This window comes from Saccoglossus kowalevskii, chromosome 14, assembly GCF_978046115.1.
Source record: "Saccoglossus kowalevskii chromosome 14, keSacKowa6.1, whole genome shotgun sequence".
In the NCBI taxonomy this organism is placed as follows: domain Eukaryota; kingdom Metazoa; phylum Hemichordata; class Enteropneusta; family Harrimaniidae; genus Saccoglossus; species Saccoglossus kowalevskii.
In genome coordinates this window covers 28,198,241-28,210,698 of record NC_140654.1, presented here as the reverse complement: position 1 = coordinate 28,210,698, position 12,458 = coordinate 28,198,241, and positions in this window count along the sequence as shown.

Genomic DNA, 12,458 nt, shown 5'->3' with positions numbered 1-12,458 from the left:
ATGTAACCTGAATGCATGAACTGTTGTAATGTGACCTGAATGTATGAACGGTTGTAATGTTACCTGAATACATGAACTGTTGTAATGTGACCTGAATGCACGAACTGTTGTAATATGACCTGAAAGCATGAACTGTTGTAATGTGACCTGAATACACGAACTCTAGTGACATGAGCGGTTGTAATGTGACCTGAACACATGAAATGTTGTAGTGTTACCCGAATGCATGAACTGTTGTAATGTGACCTGTATGCATGAACTGTTGTAATGTGACCTGAATACATGAACTGTTGTAATGTGACCTGAACACATGAACTGTTGTAATGTGACCTGAATACATGAACTGTTGCAATGTGACCTGAATACATGAACTGTTGTAATGTGACCTGAACACATGAACTCTAGTGACACGAACTGTTGCAAGGTCGTTTTCAGTTATTTTTCGTTTTCATTGAGATTTATCCGACTGACGGCCATTTTAGTCAAAAGCGAATATAATCACAAAATCAAACATGTCATCAACCATTCCCTGGAATGCCTTGACCAATATCATTTAAACATGGCATTGACATCAGTCATGGTGGGTTACTGATGCACATTTTTCATGATTCGATTCAAAATGGCGGACTGGTGGCCATTTTGTTTTTACAAGCGTTCTGTTCATTTTACTGTTGTAATGTGATCTGAATGCGTGAATTGTTGTAATGTGACCTGAATACATGAACTGTTGTAATGTTTCCTGAATGCATGAACGGTTGTAATGTGACATGAAGACATGAACTGTTGTAATGTGACCTGAATGCATGAACTGTTGTAATGTGACCTGAATGCATGAACGGTTGTAATGTTACCTGAATACATGAACTGTTGTAATGTGACCGTAACACATGAACTATTGTAATATGACCTGAATGCATGAACTCTAGTGACATGAACTGTTGTAATGTGACCTGAATACATGAACTGTTGCAATGTGACCTGAATACATGAACTGTTGTAATGTGACCTGAATACATGAACTGTTGTAATGTGACCTGAATACATGAACTGTTGCAATGTGACCTGAATACATGAACTGTTGTAATGTGACCTGAATACATGAACTGTTGTAATGTGACCTGAATACATGAACTGTTGCAATGTGACCTGAATACATGAACTGTTGCAATGTGACCTGAATACATGAACTGTTGTAATGTGACCTGAACACATGAACTCTAGTGACACGAACTGTTGCAACGTCGTTTTCTGTTATTTTTCGTTTTCATTGAGATTTAACCGTCTGTCGGCCATTTTTGTCAAAAAGGAATAAAATCACAAAATCAAACATGTCATCAACCGTTCCTTGGAATGCCTTGACCGATATCATTTAAACATGGCATTGACATCAGTCATGGTGGGTTACTGATGCACATTTTTCATGATTCGATTCAAAATGGCGGACTGGTGGCCATTTTGTTTTTACAAGCGTTCTGTTCATTTTACTGTTGTAATGTGACCTGTATACACGAATTGTTGTAATGTGACCTGAATACATGAACTGTTGTAATGTGACCTGAGTGCATGAACTGTTGTAATGTGACCTGAATATATGAACTGTTGTAATGTGACCTGAACACATGAACTGTAATAATGTGACCTGAATACATGAACTCTAGTGACATGAACTGTTGTAATGTGACCTGAAAACATGAAATGTTGTAGTGTTACCCGAATGCATGTACTATTGTAATGTGACCTGAATAGATGAATTGTTGTAATGTGACCTGAACACATGAAATGTTGTAGTGTTACCCGAATGCATGTACTGTTGTAATGTGACCTGAATACATGAACTGTTGTAATGTGACCTGAGTGCATGAACTGTTGTAATGTGACCTGAATACATGAACTGTAATAATGTGACCTGAATACATGAACTCTAGTGACATGAACTGTTGTAATGTGACCTGAATACATGAACTGTTGTAATATGACCTGAATGCATTACCTGTTATAATGAGAGCCGAATGCATGAACTGTTGTAATATGACCTGAATGCATTACCTGTTATAATGAGAGCCGAATGCATGAACTGTTGTAATGTGACCTGAATGCATGACCGGTTGTAATGTTACCTGAATACATGAACCTTTGTAATGTGACCTGAATGCATGAACTGTTGTAATGTGACCTGAATACATGAACGGTTGTAATGTGACCTGAACACATGAACTGTAATAATGTGACCTGAATACATGAACTCTAGTGACATGAACTGTTGTAATGTGACCTGAAAACATGAAATGTTGTAGTGTTACCCGAATGCATGTACTATTGTAATGTGACCTGAATAGATGAATTGTTGTAATGTGACCTGAACACATGAAATGTTGTAGTGTTACCCGAATGCATGTACTGTTGTAATGTGACCTGAATACATGAACTGTTGTAATGTGACCTGAGTGCATGAACTGTTGTAATGTGACCTGAAAACATGAACTGTTGTAATGTGACCTGAACACATGAACTGTTGTAATGTGACCTGAATACATGAACTGTTGCAATGTGACCTGAATACATGAACTGTTGTAATGTGACCTGAACACATGAACTCTAGTGACACGAACTGTTGCAAGGTCGTTTTCAGTTATTTTTCGTTTTCAAGGAGATTTATCCGACTGACGGCCATTTTAGTCAAAAACGAATATAATCACAAAATCAAACATGTCATCAACCATTCCCTGGAATGCCTTGACCAATATCATTTAAACATGGCATTGACATCAGTCATGGTGGGTTACTGATGCACATTTTTCATGATTCGACATAAAATGGCGGACTGGTGGCCATTTTGTTTTTACAAGCGTTCTGTTCATTTTACAGTTGTAATGTAACCTGAATGCGTGAATTGTTGTAATGTGACCTGAATACATGAACTGTTGTATGTGACCTGAGTGCATGAACTGTTGTAATGTGACCTGAATACATGAACTGTTGTAATGTGACCTGAGTGCATGAACTGTTGTAATGTGACCTGAATACATGAACTGTAATAATGTGACCTGAATACATGAACTCTAGTGACATGAACGGTTGTAGTGTGACCTGAACACATGAAATGTTGTAGTGTTACCCGAATGCATGAACTGTTGTAATGTGACCTGTATGCATGAACTGTTGTAATGTGACCTGAACACATGAGCTGTTGTAATGTGACCTGAACACATGAACTGTTGTAATGTGACCTGAATACATGAACTGTTGCAATGTGACCTGAATACATGAACTGTTGTAATGTGACCTGAATACATGAACTGTTGTAATGTGACCTGAACACATGAACTGTAATAATGTGACCTGAATACATGAACTCTAGTGACATGAACTGTTGTAATGTGACCTGAACACATGAAATGTTGTAGTGTTACCCGAATGCATGTACTGTTGTAATGTGACCTGAATACATGAATTGTTGTAATGTGACCTGAACACATGAATTGTTGTAGTGTTACCCGAATGCATGTACTGTTGTAATGTGACCTGAATACATGAACTGTTATAATGAGAGCCGAATGCATGAACTGTTGTAATGTGACCTGAATGCATGAACGGTTGTAATGTTACCTGAATACATGAACCTTTGTAATGTGACCTGAATGCGTGAACGGTTGTAATGTGACCTGAATACATGAACTGTTGTAATGTGACCTGAAGGCATTACCTGTTATGAGACCCGAATGCATGAACTGTTGTAATGTGACCTGAATACATGAACGGTTGTAATGTGACCTGAATGCATGAACAGTTGTAATGTGACCTGAATGTACCAACTCTAGTGACATGAACTGTTGTAATGTAACCTGAATGCATGAACAGTTGCAATGTGACCTTAACACATGAACTGTTGTAATGTGACCTGAATGCACGAACTGTTGTAATATGACCTGAATGCATGAACTGTTGTAATGTGACCTGAATACATGAACTCTAGTGACATGAACGGTTGTAGTGTGACCTGAACACATGAAATGTTGTAGTGTTACCCGAATGCATGAACTGTTGTAATGTGACCTGTATGCATGAACTGTTGTAATGTGACCTGAACACATGAGCTGTTGTAATGTGACCTGAACACATGAACTGTTGTAATGTGACCTGAACACATGAACTGTTGTAATGTGACCTGTATGCATGAACTGTTGTAATGTGACCTGAACACATGAGCTGTTGTAATGTGACCTGAACACATGAACTGTTGTAATGTGACCTGAATACATGAACTGTTGCAATGTGACCTGAATACATCAACTGTTGTAATGTGACCTGAACACATGAACTGTAATAATGTGACCTGAATACATGAACTCTAGTGACATGAACTGTTGTAATGTGACCTGAACACATGAAATGTTGTAGTGTTACCCGAATGCATGTACTGTTGTAATGTGACCTGAATACATGAATTGTTGTAATGTGACCTGAACACATGAATTGTTGTAGTGTTACCCGAATGCATGTACTGTTGTAATGTGACCTGAATACATGAACTGTTGTAATGTGACCTGAATACATGAATTGTTGTAATGTGACCTGAATACTTGAACTGTTGCTATGTGATCTGAATGCATTAACTGTTGTAATGTGACCTGAATACATGAATTGTTGTAATGTGTTCTGAATACATGAACTGTTGTAATGTGACCTGAATGCATTACCTGTTATAATGAGACCCGGATGCATGAACTGTTGTAATGTGACCTGAATGCATGAACGGTTGTAATGTTACCTGAATGTATCAACTCTAGTGACATGAACTGTAGTAATGTAACCTGAATGCATGAACTGTTGTAATGTGACCTGAATGCATGAACGGTTGTAATGTTACCTGAATACATGAACTGTTGTAATGTGACCTGAATGCACGAACTGTTGTAATATGACCTGAATGCATGAACTGTTGTAATGTGACCTGAATACACGAACTCTAGTGACATGAGCGGTTGTAATGTGACCTGAACACATGAAATGTTGTAGTGTTACCCGAATGCATGAACTGTTGTAATGTGACCTGTATGCATGAACTGTTGTAATGTGACCTGAATACATGAACTCTTGTAATGTGACCTGAACACATGAACTGTTGTAATGTGACCTGAATACATGAACTGTTGCAATGTGACCTGAATACATGAACTGTTGTAATGTGACCTGAACACATGAACTCTAGTGACACGAACTGTTGCAAGGTCGTTTTCAGTTATTTTTCGTTTTCATTGAGATTTATCCGACTGACGGCCATTTTAGTCAAAAACGAATATAATCACAAAATCAAACATGTCATCAACCATTCCCTGGAATGCCTTGACCAATATCATTTAAACATGGCATTGACATCAGTCATGGTGGGTTACTGATGCACATTTTTCATGATTCGACATAAAATGGCGGACTGGTGGCCATTTTGTTTTTACAAGCGTTCTGCTTGTTTTACTGATGTAATGTGACGTGAATGCGTGAATTGTTGTAATGTGACCTGAATACATGAACTGTTGTATGTGACCTGAGTGCATGAACTGTTGTAATGTGACCTGAATGCATGAACGGTTGTAATGTTACCTGAATACATGAACTGTTGTAATGTGACCTGAATGCATGAACGGTTGTAATGTGACCTGAATGCATGAACAGTTGTAATGCGACCTGAATGTATCAACTCTAGTGACATGAACTGTTGTAATGTAACCTGAATGCATGAACTGTTGTAATGTGACCGTAACACATGAACTATTGTAATATGACCTGAATGCATGAACTCTAGTGACATGAACTGTTGTAATGTGACCTGAATACATGAACTGTTGCAATGTGACCTGAATACATGAACTGTTGTAATGTGACCTGAATACATGAACTGTTGTAATGTGACCTGAATACATGAACTGTTGCAATGTGACCTGAATACATGAACTGTTGTAATGTGACCTGAATACATGAACTGTTGTAATGTGACCTGAATACATGAACTGTTGCAATGTGACCTGAATACATGAACTGTTGCAATGTGACCTGAATACATGAACTGTTGTAATGTGACCTGAACACATGAACTCTAGTGACACGAACTGTTGCAACGTCGTTTTCAGTTATTTTTCGTTTTCATTGAGATTTAACCGTCTGTCGGCCATTTTTGTCAAAAAGGAATAAAATCACAAAATCAAACATGTCATCAACCGTTCCTTGGAATGCCTTGACCGATATCATTTAAACATGGCATTGACATCAGTCATGGTGGGTTACTGATGCACATTTTTCATGATTCGATTCAAAATGGCGGACTGGTGGCCATTTTGTTTTTACAAGCGTTCTGTTCATTTTACTGTTGTAATGTGACCTGTATACACGAATTGTTGTAATGTGACCTGAATACATGAACTGTTGTAATGTGACCTGAGTGCATGAACTGTTGTAATGTGACCTGAATATATGAACTGTTGTAATGTGACCTGAACACATGAACTGTAATAATGTGACCTGAATACATGAACTCTAGTGACATGAACTGTTGTAATGTGACCTGAAAACATGAAATGTTGTAGTGTTACCCGAATGCATGTACTATTGTAATGTGACCTGAATAGATGAATTGTTGTAATGTGACCTGAACACATGAAATGTTGTAGTGTTACCCGAATGCATGTACTGTTGTAATGTGACCTGAATACATGAAATGTTGTAGTGTTACCCGAATGCATGAACTGTTGTAATGTGACCTGTATGCATGAACTGTTGTAATGTGACCTGAATACATGAACTCTTGTAATGTGACCTGAACACATGAGCGGTTGTAATGTGACCTGAACACATGAAATGTTGTAGTGTTACCCGAATGCATGAACTGTTGTAATGTGACCTGTATGCATGAACTGTTGTAATGTGACCTGAATACATGAACTCTTGTAATGTGACCTGAACACATGAACTGTTGTAATGTGACCTGAATACATGAACTGTTGCAATGTGACCTGAATACATGAACTGTTGTAATGTGACCTGAACACATGAACTCTAGTGACACGAACTGTTGCAAGGTCGTTTTCAGTTATTTTTCGTTTTCATTGAGATTTATCCGACTGACGGCCATTTTAGTCAAAAACGAATATAATCACAAAATCAAACATGTCATCAACCATTCCCTGGAATGCCTTGACCAATATCATTTAAACATGGCATTGACATCAGTCATGGTGGGTTACTGATGCACATTTTTCATGATTCGACATAAAATGGCGGACTGGTGGCCATTTTGTTTTTACAAGCGTTCTGCTTGTTTTACTGATGTAATGTGACGTGAATGCGTGAATTGTTGTAATGTGACCTGAATACATGAACTGTTGTATGTGACCTGAGTGCATGAACTGTTGTAATGTGACCTGAATGCATGAACGGTTGTAATGTTACCTGAATACATGAACTGTTGTAATGTGACCTGAATGCATGAACGGTTGTAATGTGACCTGAATGCATGAACTGTTGTAATGCGACCTGAATGTATCAACTCTAGTGACATGAACTGTTGTAATGTAACCTGAATGCATGAACTGTTGTAATGTGACCGTAACACATGAACTATTGTAATATGACCTGAATGCATGAACTCTAGTGACATGAACTGTTGTAATGTGACCTGAATACATGAACTGTTGCAATGTGACCTGAATACATGAACTGTTGTAATGTGACCTGAATACATGAACTGTTGTAATGTGACCTGAATACATGAACTGTTGCAATGTGACCTGAATACATGAACTGTTGTAATGTGACCTGAATACATGAACTGTTGTAATGTGACCTGAATACATGAACTGTTGCAATGTGACCTGAATACATGAACTGTTGCAATGTGACCTGAATACATGAACTGTTGTAATGTGACCTGAACACATGAACTCTAGTGACACGAACTGTTGCAACGTCGTTTTCAGTTATTTTTCGTTTTCATTGAGATTTAACCGTCTGTCGGCCATTTTTGTCAAAAAGGAATAAAATCACAAAATCAAACATGTCATCAACCGTTCCTTGGAATGCCTTGACCGATATCATTTAAACATGGCATTGACATCAGTCATGGTGGGTTACTGATGCACATTTTTCATGATTCGATTCAAAATGGCGGACTGGTGGCCATTTTGTTTTTACAAGCGTTCTGTTCATTTTACTGTTGTAATGTGACCTGTATACACGAATTGTTGTAATGTGACCTGAATACATGAACTGTTGTAATGTGACCTGAGTGCATGAACTGTTGTAATGTGACCTGAATAGATGAACTGTTGTAATGTGACCTGAACACATGAACTCTAGTGACATGAACTGTTGTAATGTGACCTGAAAACATGAAATGTTGTAGTGTTACCCGAATGCATGTACTATTGTAATGTGACCTGAATAGATGAATTGTTGTAATGTGACCTGAACACATGAAATGTTGTAGTGTTACCCGAATGCATGTACTGTTGTAATGTGACCTGAATACATGAACTGTTGTAATGTGACCTGAGTGCATGAACTGTTGTAATGTGACCTGAATACATGAACTGTAATAATGTGACCTGAATACATGAACTCTAGTGACATGAACTGTTGTAATGTGACCTGAATACATGAACTGTTGTAATGTGACCTGAATACATTAACTGTTATAATGAGAGCCGAATGCATGAACTGTTGTAATGTGACCTGAATGCATGAACGGTTGTAATGTTACCTGAATACATGAACCTTTGTAATGTGACCTGAATGCGTGAACGGTTGTAATGTGACCTGAATACATGAACTGTTGTAATGTGACCTGAAGGCATTACCTGTTATGAGACCCGAATGCATGAACTGTTGTAATGTGACCTGAATACATGAACGGTTGTAATGTGACCTGAATGCATGAACAGTTGTAATGTGACCTGAATGTACCAACTCTAGTGACATGAACTGTTGTAATGTAACCTGAATGCATGAACAGTTGCAATGTGACCTTAACACATGAACTGTTGTAATGTGACCTGAATGCACGAACTGTTGTAATATGACCTGAATGCATGAACTGTTGTAATGTGACCTGAATACATGAACTCTAGTGACATGAACGGTTGTAGTGTGACCTGAACACATGAAATGTTGTAGTGTTACCCGAATGCATGAACTGTTGTAATGTGACCTGTATGCATGAACTGTTGTAATGTGACCTGAACACATGAGCTGTTGTAATGTGACCTGAACACATGAACTGTTGTAATGTGACCTGAACACATGAACTGTTGTAATGTGACCTGTATGCATGAACTGTTGTAATGTGACCTGAACACATGAGCTGTTGTAATGTGACCTGAACACATGAACTGTTGTAATGTGACCTGAATACATGAACTGTTGCAATGTGACCTGAATACATCAACTGTTGTAATGTGACCTGAACACATGAACTGTAATAATGTGACCTGAATACATGAACTCTAGTGACATGAACTGTTGTAATGTGACCTGAACACATGAAATGTTGTAGTGTTACCCGAATGCATGTACTGTTGTAATGTGACCTGAATACATGAATTGTTGTAATGTGACCTGAACACATGAATTGTTGTAGTGTTACCCGAATGCATGTACTGTTGTAATGTGACCTGAATACATGAACTGTTGTAATGTGACCTGAATACATGAATTGTTGTAATGTGACCTGAATACTTGAACTGTTGCTATGTGATCTGAATGCATTAACTGTTGTAATGTGACCTGAATACATGAATTGTTGTAATGTGTTCTGAATACATGAACTGTTGTAATGTGACCTGAATGCATTACCTGTTATAATGAGACCCGGATGCATGAACTGTTGTAATGTGACCTGAATGCATGAACGGTTGTAATGTTACCTGAATGTATCAACTCTAGTGACATGAACTGTAGTAATGTAACCTGAATGCATGAACTGTTGTAATGTGACCTGAATGCATGAACGGTTGTAATGTTACCTGAATACATGAACTGTTGTAATGTGACCTGAATGCACGAACTGTTGTAATATGACCTGAATGCATGAACTGTTGTAATGTGACCTGAATACACGAACTCTAGTGACATGAGCGGTTGTAATGTGACCTGAACACATGAAATGTTGTAGTGTTACCCGAATGCATGAACTGTTGTAATGTGACCTGTATGCATGAACTGTTGTAATGTGACCTGAATACATGAACTCTTGTAATGTGACCTGAACACATGAACTGTTGTAATGTGACCTGAATACATGAACTGTTGCAATGTGACCTGAATACATGAACTGTTGTAATGTGACCTGAACACATGAACTCTAGTGACACGAACTGTTGCAAGGTCGTTTTCAGTTATTTTTCGTTTTCATTGAGATTTATCCGACTGACGGCCATTTTAGTCAAAAACGAATATAATCACAAAATCAAACATGTCATCAACCATTCCCTGGAATGCCTTGACCAATATCATTTAAACATGGCATTGACATCAGTCATGGTGGGTTACTGATGCACATTTTTCATGATTCGACATAAAATGGCGGACTGGTGGCCATTTTGTTTTTACAAGCGTTCTGCTTGTTTTACTGATGTAATGTGACGTGAATGCGTGAATTGTTGTAATGTGACCTGAATACATGAACTGTTGTATGTGACCTGAGTGCATGAACTGTTGTAATGTGACCTGAATACATGAGCTGTTGTAATGTGACCTGAGTGCATGAACTGTTGTAATGTGACCTGAATACATGAACTGTAATAATGTGACCTGAATACATGAACTCTAGTGACATGAACTGTTGTAATGTGACCTGAATACATGAACTGTTGTAATGTGACCTGAATGCATTACCTGTTATAATGAGAGCCGAATGCATGAACTGTTGTAATGTGACCTGAATACATGAACTGTTGTATGTGACCTGAGTGCATGAACGGTTGTAATGTTACCTGAATACATGAACCTTTGTAATGTGACCTGAATGCGTGAACGGTTGTAATGTGACCTGAATACATGAACTGTTGTAATGTGACCTGAAGGCATTACCTGTTATGAGACCCGAATGCATGAACTGTTGTAATGTGACCTGAATACATGAACGGTTGTAATGTGACCTGAATGCATGAACAGTTGTAATGTGACCTGAATGTACCAACTCTAGTGACATGAACTGTTGTAATGTAACCTGAATGCATGAACAGTTGTAATGTGACCTTAACACATGAACTGTTGTAATGTGACCTGAATGCACGAACTGTTGTAATATGACCTGAATGCATGAACTGTTGTAATGTGACCTGAATACATGAACTCTAGTGACATGAACGGTTGTAGTGTGACCTGAACACATGAAATGTTGTAGTGTTACCCGAATGCATGAACTGTTGTAATGTGACCTGTATGCATGAACTGTTGTAATGTGACCTGAACACATGAGCTGTTGTAATGTGACCTGAACACATGAACTGTTGTAATGTGACCTGAATACATGAACTGTTGCAATGTGACCTGAATACATGAACTGTTGTAATGTGACCTGAACACATGAATTGTTGTAATGTGACCTGAATACATCAACTGTTGTAATGTGACCTGAACACATGAACTGTAATAATGTGACCTGAATACATGAACTCTAGTGACATGAACTGTTGTAATGTGACCTGAACACATGAAATGTTGTAGTGTTACCCGAATGCATGTACTGTTGTAATGTGACCTGAATACATGAATTGTTGTAATGTGACCTGAACACATGAATTGTTGTAGTGTTACCCGAATGCATGTACTGTTGTAATGTGACCTGAATACATGAACTGTTGTAATGTGACCTGAATACATGAACTGTTGTAATGTGACCTGAATACTTGAACTGTTGCTATGTGATCTGAATGCATTAACTGTTGTAATGTGACCTGAATACATGAATTGTTGTAATGTGTTCAGAATACATGAACTGTTGTAATGTGACCTGAATGCATTACCTGTTATAATGAGACCCGGATGCATGAACTGTTGTAATGTGACCTGAATGCATGAACGGTTGTAATGTTACCTGAATACATGAACTTTTGTAATGTGACCTGAATACATGAACGGTTGTAATGTGACCTGAATGCATGAACAGTTGTAATGTGACCTGAATGTATCAACTCTAGTGACATGAACTGTAGTAATGTAACCTGAATGCATGAACTGTTGTAATGTGACCTGAATGCATGAACGGTTGTAATGTTACCTGAATACATGAACTGTTGTAATGTGACCTGAATGCACGAACTGTTGTAATATGACCTGAATGCATGAACTGTTGTAATGTGACCTGAATACACGAACTCTAGTGACATGAGCGGTTGTAATGTGACCTGAACACATGAAATGTTGTAGTGTTACCCGAATGCATGAACTGTTGTAATGTGACCTGTATG